We start from the raw sequence: 13,682 nt of genomic DNA, 5'->3' as shown, positions 1-13,682 counted from the left end.
GAGGCAGCAAACCACCTTGCCATGTAAGTACCTATGCAACAACCCTGCATGATCTGCACATGTACCCCAGAACCTACAGAACAATAAAAAAAAAGAGCTAAAAAAAAATTTTTTTAATGTATTTCCAGTAGTTGTGGAGGCTGGAAAATCCAGGATCAAAACAACAAACAGATGTGGTGTTTGGTAAGGGCTTGCCCTCTGCTTGCAAGATGATACCTTGTTGCTGTGTCCTTCAGTGGGGACAAATGCTGTGTCCTCACATGGCAGAAGAAATGAAAGGCCTAGCAGCTCTTGGAAGCCCCTTTTATAAGGGCATTAATCCCCCGATAAGCACAGAACCCTCATGGCCTAATAACCCCATATGGCCACCTTTTAATACCATCACTTTGGGGATTTGCGTTCCAACATATAAATTTTGGAGGAACATGTGCATTCAAACTATAGCAGTTATTTATTTAACATGTACGAAGTGTCAGGCACTCTGTATAATTCATGTCCTTTAATACTTATAACAATGCTGTAAGGTGAGTATTTACATAACTTCCCACATAAGGGAAGTGAGGTGTAGAGGTGCTAAGGAATTGTCCAAGGTTCCACAGATAGTAAAAGGAAGAACTGAAATTTGAACTCTGAGCGTTGATTCCAAAGCTTTCTGAATTCTGTTCTGCAGTGCCCCCTTCCTCATCCAAGACACAGTGCTGGGCTCTAGTGGATGCAAGAATGAAGACATGCTCCCTGCACTTAATTAACACCTGCTCTTTCCCCAACAGGGAAGAGCTTACCAGTCTATAAATCAGAAAAGTACAGACATGTGCAGTTCTCTGGACTGAATTCAAAAGATGTATTTCTTTCCTGAGTTCAGAGCACCCTTGTGTGTATAAATAACCAATAACTTGTTTTACATTTGAGAGTTTAACATATGTTTCTTGATCAGAATGATTCTTGCATAGCTGTGCAGATGGTATGTAACTTTTTTCTTTAGAATCTTTTAATTAGGGCCAGGATGAGGGTAAAATGAGTGAGTTATTCTCCTTAGACACAAAATTTAATTTTGAAAAGGAAAAGAGTCACAACACTCCTCTCTGTAGTAAAAGGAATAAAGATGGTAAAACTAGGTCTTTGGCAATGTTGTATTCATTACTTCATAGTAATTAATAGATGTTATTACTTAATCTAATTAATAGATGTTATGAATTTAATTAATACAATAGCCAAGACTCACTGAGCACCTGCTATATGTCAGGATATTTAAGGAACAGACTCTTCCTCAGCTTATGTAGGTCGCGCATAAGAAAAGTCAGAGCCGGGCGCAGTGGCTCACACCTGTAATCCCAGCACTTTGGGAGGCCGAGGCAAGTGGATCACTTGAGGCCAGGAGTTTGAGACCAGCCTGGCCAACATGGTAAAACCCTGTCTCTACTAAAAATACAAAAACTAGACTGGCATGGTGCTGGGTGCCTGTACTCCCAGCTACTCGGGAGGCTGAGGCAGGAGAATCTCTTGAATCTGGGAGGCAGAGGTTGCAGTGAGCTGAGATCGCCTCATTGCACTCCAGCCTGTGCAGCAGAAGAGTGAGGCTCTATCTCAAAAAAAAAAAAGAAAGAAAGAAAGAAAAAGAAGAAGAGTCAGAAGCGCAGCCCTTCTAACTGTGCAGTCATGGCTCTCGACTTTGGATTACTGTGGAGGACAGTGATTCTCACAGTGTGATACCAGCCCTGTAGACAGATTGCACCCACCACTGATTGGCTGAAACAGTAAGGCATTTTATCAGTGAATCTGAAGAGCCAGTGTCTCTGAGTAAGGGGATTTGGCAGCTGTGGCTAACTGTAGGCGAATGCTGTCAAGGACTTCTAGTGAAATTAAACTTATGAAATAAGTGAAAAAATAACATTTAAGATAAAACTGTTTCCAGCCCATTGGAGCAAATTGATGTAGTGAATGACTACATGGCAGAGACATCCACTCATCTGCCCTTTATGCCTGATGAGACAGTGAGAGGATGCCAGCAAGTATCCTCAGTAAGTCAGAGGCACTTAGCCTGCTGGGGAAGTAGTAAAATTCCACTGGAGGCTCCTGTACCCTGTTGCTAGGTCCATGAACTTAATCAACCATATTTTAGAATTCTCCAAGGAGATCAGTTAGAATGCAACGGCCGGGGAACCCTCTGCTAAATAAACACCTATATCAGATACCCTGAGGTTTTAGGTAAGCCTAATCAAATAGAGATGTTGGTGGAAATGAATAAAAGTCAATTTAGTGGCTAGTGTTACACAAACAGACACAAAGCATTGCATGTGTTGCCTGGAACAAACTGAACCTACGGTTGTAAATTGAAAACAAACAACAAAAAAAGTGAAAAACGCAAAAACAAAAAAACAACTGCTCCAGCACCATATGGCTCCTCAATTAGGGTAGGAAAGGTTGGAAAGCCAAAGCCATCTTTAGTAGAAAGGGTCTGATATGGTTTGGATGTTTGTCCCCAGCAAATCCCATGTTGAAATGTAATCCCTAGTGTTAGAGTTGGAGGTTGGACCTGGTGGGAGGCATTTGGATCGTGGGAATGTATTTTTCATGACTGGCTTCGTGCCACCCCCTTGGTGATGAGTGAGTGAATTCTCACAAGACCTAGTTGTTTGAAAGTGTGTGGCACCTCTTCCTCTCGCTCCCTGTGGCCACGTAATGCGCTAGCTCTCCTTTGCCTTCTGCCATGACTGCAATATTCCTGAGGCCCTCACCAGAAGCAGATGCTGGCACTTTGCTTTCTGTACTGCCTGCAGATCCAGGAGTCAGTTAAACCTCTTTTCCTTATAAATTACCCAGTCTCAGGTATTTCTTCATAGCAACATAAAAATGGCCGAACATAGAAATTGGTACCAAGGAGTGGGGTGTTGCTATAAAGATACGTACTTTGGAACTGGGTAATGGGCAGAGACTGGAAAAGTTTGGAGGTCTTAGAAGAAGACAGGAAGATGAGGAAAAGTTTGAAACTTCTTAGAGACTGGTTAAATGGTTGTGACCAAAATGCTGATAGTGACATGGACATCATGTAGGATGATGAGGTCTCAAATGGAAATGAGGAACTTATTGGGAACTGGAGCAAAGGTCACCCTTGTTACGACTTTGCAAAGAACTTGGCTGTATTGTGTTTATGCCCAAGGGATCTGTGGAAGTTTGAACTTAAGAGCGACAACCTAGGGTCTCAGATGGAGGAAATTTTTAAGCAGCAAAGTGTTCAAGAAGTGATATGGTTGCTTCTAAAAACCTACACTTTGATATGGGAGCAAAGAAATGACCAAAGCTGGAACTTATATTTAAAAGGGAAGCAGAGTGTAAAAGTTTAGAAAATTTACAGCCTGACCATGTGGCAGAGAAAGAAAAAGCCTTTCAGGGAGAGGAATCCAAGAGTGCTTCAGAGCAACCCACTTGCTAAAGAGATTTCTGCGACTAAAAATGAGCCACATACTAATAGCCAAGACAATAGGAAAAAGCTCTCTAAGGCATTTCTGAGATCTCTGTGGCAGTCCCTTCCATGACAGGCCCAGAAGCCTAGAAGGAAAGAATGGTTCTGGTGGGCCAGGCCCTGGGTCCCTGTTGCCCTGAGCAGCCTCAGGACAGTGCTCACTGCATCCCTTCCACTCTAGCTCTAGCCACGGCTCAAAGGGGTCAAAGTACAGCTCAGGCTGCTGTTCTAGAGAGTGCAGTCCTTAAGCCTTGGTGGCTTCCACATGATGTTAAGCCTGAATGTGCACAGAGTTCAAGAGTGAAGGAAACTGCCAAGCTTCCTTGGCAGAGTCCCCACCAGGCACTTCCTAGTGGAGCTGTGGGAAGGGGCCATTGTCCTCCAGACCCCAGAATGATTGGAGAATGATCGGCAGCTTATACCCTGTATCTGGAAAAGCGATAGGCACTCAACATCAGCTCATGAGAGCAGTCACAGGGGCTGTACCCTGCAAAGCCATAGGAAAGAAGCTGCCTAAGGTCTTGGAAGCCCACCCCTCATATCAGTGTGCTTTGGATGTGGGACATGGAAACAAAAGAGATTATTTTTGAGCTTTAAGCTATAATGACTACCCTACTGGGTTTCGGACTTTCTTGAGGCCTGTAGTCCTTTATTTTGGCTGATTTCTCCCTTTTGGAAAGGAAATGTTTATTCCATGCCTGCACCACCATTGCATCTTGGAATTACGTAACTTGCTCTGATTTTGCAGGCTCATAGGTATCAGGAACTTATTTGCAGATGAGACTTGGGATTTGGGACTTGGGACTTTTGAGTTAATGCTAGAATGAATTAAGACTTTGGGGGACTATTGGTAAGGGGTGATTATATTTTATGATGTGAGATGAACATGAAATTTGTGGGGCCAGGGTCAGAATGATATGGTTTGAATCTGTGTCCCCACCAAATCTCATGTTGAAGTGTAACCCTCAGTATTGGAGTTGGAGGTGGGGCCTGGTGGGAGGTGTTTGGATCATGGGAGCATATCTTTCATCAACAGCTTAGTGCTATCCCCTTGGTGATGAGTGAGTGAGTTCTTGCAAGATCTGGTTGTTTGAAAGCGTGTGGTACCTACATCCCTACTCTCTCTTTCTTACTCCTTCTCGCCACATGATATGCTGATTCCCCTTTGTCTTTCACCATGTGATACGGTTTGGCTGTGTCTCCCTCCAAATCTCATCTCGAATTCTAATCCCCATAATCTCCAGGTATTGAGGGAGGGCCCTGGTGGGAGGTCATTGAATCATGGGGACAGTTTCCCCCATGCTGTTCTTGTGATAGTGAGTGAGTTCTCATGAGATCTGATGGTTTTATAAGTGTTTGACAGTTCCTCCTTCACGCTCGCCCTCTTTCCTGCTGCCTTGTGAAGATGTGCATTGCTTCTCCTTTGCCTTCCCCCATAACTGTAAGTTTCCTGAGGCCTTTCCAGCCATGCAGAACTGTGAGTCAATCAAACCTCTTTCCTTTATAAATTACCCAGTGTGGGGCAGTGCTTTATGGCAGTGTGAAATGAACTAATACGCCACGATTATACATTCCCTGAGGTCCTCACCAGAAGCAGATGCTGGCACCATGCTTGCTATACTGCCTACAGACCCACGATCCAATTAAACCTCTTTTCCTCATAAATTACCCAGTCTCAGTTTCTTTATAGCAACACAAAATGGCCTAATATAAAATCTAATTTAATTCTTAAATACTTCTTTGTTCAGGGCAGGGGATATAAGGTAGGATTTCTGCTTTATCACATCACCACTGTTTTTATTTGGATTTTAGCTGTGCTTTTGAGCAACTGAGCTTTCGATAGAAATTACCAGAATGTACACTCAGTCACTTCTCTCATTTGTCAATGTTAAATTATATCAAGGCCATTGGGGCCTCTAATTGGGAATGATTTAGAATAATGAGCAAATAGTTGAGTGGTATTATTTCAGATTCCAGGATGCGCAAAGTCTATGAAAAAGTTGATATGACACAGTGCTGAACAGCAGGGGACCCGGGAGCACTGAACAGCATTACTGAGATGAACTTGGTGGAGAAGCTAACTCTGGATAGCAGTGCAAAACTCAACCCTTGGTTGCTAAAACATGAGATGTTCTCCAGGCCAACTTGCACGGAATACACATTTTAAATTATTTAATTGTTCTGCTCCCTTTGTTTTCTCCTCCACTTCTTTTTACTCCTCATTTTTTCTCCATACCTCTCTGTACCAACTTCATGTTGATTTATTTGTTTCATTTATTTCTATCATAATTGTTCTCATTTTCCATCATTTTGTCGTTTTCCCAATCCTACCCTGTTATTCTAATTTGTAGTTTTTTTTTTTTTAAGTATCACTTTGTAATCCAGTGACCTTTGTATTATTTCCAAAGTCAGTACTTTTTAGTACAGAAGGTTCATTCCTTCATCAAACATAAATCAGATTCAGCTCCTGCTGGGAGCCAGATGCTGCACTAGCTCAATGTGATGGCGGCTTTCTGTGACAGTGTTGTCTACCACTGGGACCAATGTGGGCCTCCTAGGGTTTGTCTGGTTAGGTATTTGAGGTAGAATGGCTTCTGGACTAGTTTACCTCAGTGTCCCTTAACCCAGTTTCATGTTCATACTGAATTAAGCACTTCTCATGGTAGGCAGTCAAAAGGAAAAGAGATCTTTTCTGTGGATCCATTGAACCACAAGGAAAAGAGGCTTTTCACACACTAACTCTCCCCTTACTTGTCTATTTGAATAGCAGGACAATCTTGTAGCTGGGAGATCCCATAAGCTCCGAGGCAGGAGCAAAAAGCCTTAGACTATTTCCATATAAATAATGAAGAGGAAAGTAACTAGAAATATAACTGCAGTAGTTATTAGTTATTCATAGGAAAGTAACTAGAAATATAACTGCAGTAGTTATTAGTTATTCATAGGTGATCTTAGTTATTCATAGGTGATCTTAATTCTTTTACTAATGCCTCTCAGGTTGGAAGTGTGAACCTGGGGTGACATTGTGAAAATGAATGACACTAAGGCAAGATGCTTTAAGCCCTCTGTCACACCCTCATAAGGGCTGCTGGAGGGCGACTTGGCTGTGCAGCAGCACCAGCACTGGGAAAGCGCCCGCTGTTTAGCCAGCTAGGGAAGGAGACGTCCAAAATAGCTGACACGTCTCCTTCCCCGAGGAGTTAGGAGAAAACTCCACTTCTCCAAGCTCTCGTGGCAGGGCTGACGGCTGTCAGGAGGCCTGCAGACATCTGGGGGCTTAACTGTCTCTATGTGATGCTGTGCTTCAGTGGTCACGTTCCATGTCTACCCTCAGGCTCTGCTTCTGCACTGGTTCCTTTTTTCTTAGAAAAGATAATCAGTAATAGTAATATAAATCTTATTGCTTTTGTTCTTTCCTGATAAGTATGGAAAAAGTGCTGATGCATCATGCTCCATATCTTACTTCGGGTGCCAGAAATTCCTGAACCCCTACCTGAATGACTCGTGATGTACTTGACCCTATCACTGCCACGCCCTATCTATCCCGCCCCCAATCTCTGACCACCAAGACCACGTCCTACCCACCCTGCCCCCAGATTTGCAACTCAATAAAAGTGAGAGTGTCCAAGCTTTCCGGGCCACTGCTGGTCTCCGTGATTTGGGAAGCAGTGGAACCCTGGGCCCAAATTCTGTTTTCTTGATTTCCATGTCTTGTGCCTTTTATTTCTACAGTTTCTCATCTCTGCACCAGCCTGGAGGAGGTCACAGAACCCTGTAGGGCTGGACCCTACACAATCTTGTCTGAACATTCACTTCTTTGAACATGGCTGACCATGGATCATGTACCAATGAATCATGATTGCTTCTTGACCATAAATAAATCACACTGCACCATCCTCCCTCTCTCTACCATAGAGGGAGAGTCAGAGGAGTAGAGTAGGATTTCAGGATAACATCTGGAGAAAATGGTAAGAATGCCACCTACAGCTATTTCAGAATACGACCTGGCTCTAGAAAGTTTGCAGTGCTGTCTATTAGGAGCAAGTTTACTCTGTCGAGAGAGACGGTTCTCCAAGTCTCTCAATATCCTATAGCTCTCATTGGGTGTTAGGAATTGAATTATGTCTCTCAAAAAACACATGTTGAAGTCTAACTCCCACCACCTTAGAATGTAATCTTATTTGGAAGTATGGTTGTTCCAGATGTAATTGGTTAAGATAAGGTTATGGTAGAGTAGAGTGGACCCTTAATCCAACAGGGTTGGGGTCCTTATAAGAGACACAGGGGCACACAAGGGGAGAATGCCATGTGATGATAAATGCAGAGACTGAAGGGCAGCAGCTACAAGCCAAGGGGCACCAAGGGTTGCTGGCAAACCCCCAGAAGCTAGGAAAACACAAGGAGAAATTCTACGCTACAGTTGTCAGAGGGCACACGGCCCTGACGACAACTTGATTTTGGACTTTTAGCCTCTAAAACTGTGAGACTATAAAGTTCTGCGATTTTAGCCTTCCAATTTGTGGCAGCCCTGGGAAACAAATACACTGTGTGTGCCAAGAATACAAGGCTCAGACTGCTCTCCACCCTGGCCGTTTCTCAGGGTGTGCTTTCAGGCCCTGTGGGAGGAGGTAATATCTCCATCCTGAACAATCAGCAGGGTTGCTTACTGTTTGCTGTAAAAATGGTGAATTTGCCAAACTCTGCACTCCTCAGCGCAGTGGAAACCCACTGCGTGTGCAGCATCCATCTGGACCATACTGTGTCACCCTTATGGAACACCCACTGACGCTCATGCTGTTTGCTGAGCCATGAATCTTGTGTCTTTTGCTACCATCCATAAAATAGTTAACAGACTAACTTATTAGCTTGTAAATAAGGTACAAACAAATCCCAGGCCCAACTAATTCCTGAAGGAGCTATCAGCCATTGCCCCTTCCCAAGATTATTACATTGAAGGTTGTAATACAGAGACCTTATCCTCAAGGAGCTTGGAGTTTAGTTGGAGACAGGAGATCCACATGACAAATTAAATAGCCAACAAGACTGATGATAGATGCTACAAAGTAGTGTTTGATGAATTACTACATTATTTAAAGTCCAAAGTACTAGTTGGTATGTACCATAAAGGTTTTGAGTTAGGAAGAAGAGAGTGTCATGGGGTGGGGTGCAAAAGCATGTTGGAGAGCTATAGGTAGGGTGTGGGGAGTGGTTAGGATTTGAATTGCAATATGTGCTAGGGGCATGACATTCAGAGAAGAAAGCTGTTAATAACCTCTGTGGTTCTAGGGCATTTATTCACATTTCTGTTATAATATTTATTACGTAATATTATAATCAGTCATTTGCATCTCTGCTCCCTGCAATGACAGCTTTTTAAGAGCAGTGATACATTGTATTCAGTTTTTAGAAAAATTTGATATTTCATATAGTAGGCACGAAATAAATATTGAGTTAACAGGTAGATGGGTGAATAAATGGAGGAATAAAGATGGAAAATGCATGATGTGACAGAACAGGGTTAGTATATGTGACAGGAGCACACAGTTAGAAAGGTAGCCTGGTGCCAGGCTGAGGAAACCTTGAATGCCAGGCTAGAGAAACTGAACAAAAGGGCTGCCATTTGTTAAAGTTAGAAGTGACATTAAGTGTCACTTTAGGAAGATTTATCAGCAGTGATGTACTCATGGGTCAGAGTGTCACAGATGAGCTCAAGGAAAAGCAGTTAAGAGGATATTGCAGTAGCCCAGATTGGAGATGCCACACTATAATTTCACTTTTAAAAAAGATTCATGTGATGTGACCCAAAAGATTAGAATCATGCTCCCTGCAAGTCATCAGGAAAAGGAAACCAGGATCATTGTCATACAAGCCTATTACAGGACACTGAGGATAACAATGTTAAGTGGCTGCCTGACTTCCCAGCATCCTGTGCAACCTTGAAATTCCTCAGGATTTACTCCCCTTCTGCAGATAACTTAGTGGAGAGTGCTGATCAGATGGCAACTTTGCACACAGCCACTTATCATAATAGGGAGAAGTGGGTCCTAAGTAGCAGAAAGACATTTATCAGTTTCTGAAGAGCTGACCTCTCCTCTGGTTAGGCAAAGATGAAAGTGTCACCTCTGCTGCTAAGTGACTTCTACGCCAGGAGTGCAGGACCTTGTTCACAATTAGATGGATGATGTGGACCTACGTCCTGTCTTCACAATGTGCTAGTCTCAGCACAGGAATGGAAGGCTGAAATATCTAACGTGTTTTTGTGTGTCGAATTCATGTACCGATTATGTGTTTACTCCCAATAATCACGGCTAAACGCAATGGAGAAATATTTCTCCTTTGATCTAGATCACTGTACGCTATCTGCTTGGAAGGCCAGCTTTCAGACATCTACCCTACTTCCCTTCTTCTTGCTCCTGGGAAGAAATAGAAATCTCTCCACCGTCTTCTAAACTGCTTATGATAGAAAACATCAACATGTTCCTGGCCACTGCAATTGTCTTTGGTCATATGCTCTGGGATTGAAAGGACTCTGCACCAGAACTTCCATACCAGTAAAAGCAACAAGAAGATCCATACATACTTGTTCCCCAAGCTTCTTGCAAGCTTGCTTATCTTAAATCCCAGCTTTCCTTGCCATCATCACTCAAAACCAGTGACTTATCTAGTGTATTTGACTCTCAGAGATGATCATTTTCCCCTCAACATTTTATTAACAAAAATTTCAAACAAGCAGTTGAAATATCATTATAGTGTAAATGCACATACCCACACCTAGATTCTACCATTAACATTTTGTTATACTTGCTTTATTATATATCTGCTCACTGAGAGTAGATCATTTCTTTCTATCTTTTGTTTTGTATCACTTGGTCAAGATTTATTTCAAAGCCTGAAGACATTCAGACTAATCAAAGCGGTACTCTAGTAATTTATTATAATATGCGAATAATATAAACTGTTGACAAAATGTTGACACAATTAATTCTTAAACGAAGATATCCTTTGATTTTCAAAAGTGATGGCTATTAAACAAGATGTAAGATGACAATAAAACATCAAATAACTTTCACACATCTAAGGAGAACTTAATTAGCAGCAAGCTATTCAGACAAAACAAATACAAATATTTTTACAATTTCCATGTTTATTTTAAACTTTGTTTCAAAAAGCCACTAATAAATGAGGCTTCTTTCAAGTATAGGATTTCTAACATTTACTATTACGTTTTCTAAATATTTCTATAAAATATAAGAAAGCCACAAACAGTGTTGTTTGCCATAAATACATATGCCAAAAAGTAAAACTCAACCCAACTGAATTTACATATGCTTTTCTCTTCCTCAACAACTTTATATGCTTTTCTATATAATTTATAAATATTTTAATTAAAATCAGCTCTAATTCATCTTTGCAGATTACAGGAAACTGATGCATGATGAGTTATCTTTAGAAATAGCTTTTGCATACTTCTGCTCCAACCCCAACCCCCATTTACCACCAAATCTGTTGCTAAAGTGAACAATGATGCAAGGTGCTGTCTGAGGGGCCCCAAAACAACCTGCAATCTTAATTTTCTAAATACCCAAGGATTTCAACTTTCTTCCAGCATCAACAAAAAGACTCAAATGGCCAAAAATCATACAGTTATTAGGAGGAAAAAGCCATATTATGAAAATTATTTAAGTAAAATTTTATGCATTTCCCTGAAGCTGCACGCACTCTTTAGACAAGCATCACGTTACATTGTGCGTGTGCAACCACAGCAATTTAGATTTGCTCTAGAACATATACTTGCATTAAAAATAAATAGCTTTCTAACTATTTTACAGTTTAACTGGCTTTTCAATAGCTTTGCTAAAGGCAAACATTTATTGGTCTTTAAGAAACTGGTACATATAAATGAATGCTTATGTGGTCACTTAAATCTTAAGGAAAAGTAAAGATGAAGTTTGCTGTTTTGTTTTTCTATAAAATGCAATAACTACATATGCTTAACCACTGTTCTATACAGAAAGAATGGAATGGTATGGACAGATGCAATCTCTTTTAAGTATACAGTTATAGGATATTCTAAATAGAATAAACTGACATTGACAATCATTTAAAGGAAGAAAACCAAAGTAAAAAAAAAATTGTTGCAGGACAGAAATATCTACTGTTAAAAAGAAAAAAGTGTTATCTAACACAAAAATGAGACCTACAAATTCAAAACACCCTTATCTGCTGTCTTAAAATACAAACACAAAAAACATGATAGGCAGAGTGTGTCTAGTCCACAAATTGAGGCAGTGCCATACAAAATGAAGATGGTGGCCGGGCACAGTGGCTCACGCCTGTAATCCCAGCACTCTGGGAGGCCAAGGCGAGTGGATCACGAGGTCAGGAGTTCGAGACCAGCCTGACTAACATGGTGAAACCCCATCTCTACTAAAAATACAAAAATTAGCTGGGCGTGGTGGCACACGCCTGTAATCCCAGTTACTCAGGAGGCCGAGGCAGGAGAATTTCCTGAACCTGAGAGGTGGAGGTTGCAGTGAGCCAAGATTGTGCCACTGCACTCCAGCCTGGGCAACAGAGTGAGATTTCGTCTCAAAAAAAAAAAAAAAGAAGAGGTACAATAATGTGACCTCATAAAGGAAATGACTAAAATAAGATTTCCCAAGTGTCCTCATGTTTATGACAATATATTAATGCACAAAATATCAAAAAGTACAAAATCTGGATTTTTCCTTTTAGAATTATGATAAACTATCAAACTTCTGTTTAGTACATTTACTTTTATAAGCCCCATCTGTTTAGCAGTAAATCTATATAAGTACATATATGCCCATATTTTACCATTAGAATTATACTTCTAATCTCAAACTAGTGACTTGCCTTTTTACCCATACTTGTATACATTTCATTTCCATGATAAGACAAATACCTTTCTAGTGATGCATTTGAATTGATATATTACATAGAAAAGAATACTGATTTTTAAATGAATCTCTTTTGTACTATATCACGATGGGTTTAATTTAACAGTTGAAACGTAAAATGGCAACTACAGTGCACTGTTTAATTCATAGCTGTAGAGAAATGTTTCATTTTAAAAATACAACCAAGATAAGATTGCACAGTTATGAGCAGTTATGTTTTCACTAGACAACAGTGAATGAATAAATAAGATGATTTTTTTCGTCAGCGGCCATTCATCATTTTGGTTTTAGGAACCTGAAATAAATTGTCTTCTTTGAGTTTCAAATATTCTGGTAAATGAATCATTTCTTAGTTTTCTCAATATCACCTTGGATTGCTGAAACAAGTGACTATGAAGACTCCAAGAAGTTCTTTTCTGATTAGTCATTTCCTTTATGACGTAGCCAACGATAGCCACATTGAGGATTTCTCCATGGAAGTCCTAGTTCATTGCAGTCTCAATTCTGTGCCCATGAGATCCTACTACTTCACCTCCCAAAGAGTAGCTAGAATTAATGGTGTACTACCACACCTGGCTTTTTTTTTTTTTTTTTTTTTTGTACAAACAGGATCTTACTAGGTTGCCCATGCTGGTCTCAAACTCCTGGCTTCAAGTGACCCTCCTGCCTGGGCCTTTCAAAGTGCCGGGATTACTGGTGTGGGCCACCGTGCCTAGCCAGAAGTCCTCTTTAAAAGTATGCATGGTAGGCATTTCTGTGGATTTTTTTTGTATTTTTGTGTATGGATTCCACCCTATGTTCACCACCATTTTATGGAGATTACTGCTTCCAAACTGACCCACCCATGAAAAATGCAGTGGCTACACCAGTTGGAAGGTTATGTACCGTTTGTTCTGGGTAGTTAGCTATCGGGATGCCCAGCTACTTGGAGCAGCGGCCCAGGCTCTGCACCACTTGGCTCCTGCAGAAGTACAGCAGGTGCCTCTGATGCCAGGCACTCAGGGCATGGGCTGCGGTGTGACCTCCATGCATCTGGAAGAGCTGCAGTCGAGGCAGTGCCTGGATCCCTGGACTAATCTGGGGATGTGGGTGTGAGCTCTGCCGGCCGATGGGCTCACCAGGGACCAGGCGGTGCCAGCGACACCCTGCGGTGGATCCTTCACACTGTCGACCCTACAGAAGCTTCCCAGCTACTCAGGGGCTGCTTCTCCCTAGAGTGGATCATTTCTTAACAATCTCTTCCCCTATAGAGTAAAAATGTTTTCAGTAAGAATTATGAAATAAAACTAATAATAATATTG

This window comes from Sapajus apella, unplaced genomic scaffold, assembly GCF_009761245.1.
Source record: "Sapajus apella isolate SASKATOON/1434 unplaced genomic scaffold, GSC_monkey_1.0 scaffold40, whole genome shotgun sequence".
Lineage (NCBI taxonomy): Eukaryota > Metazoa > Chordata > Mammalia > Primates > Cebidae > Sapajus > Sapajus apella.
This window is presented reverse-complemented; position numbering follows the sequence as displayed.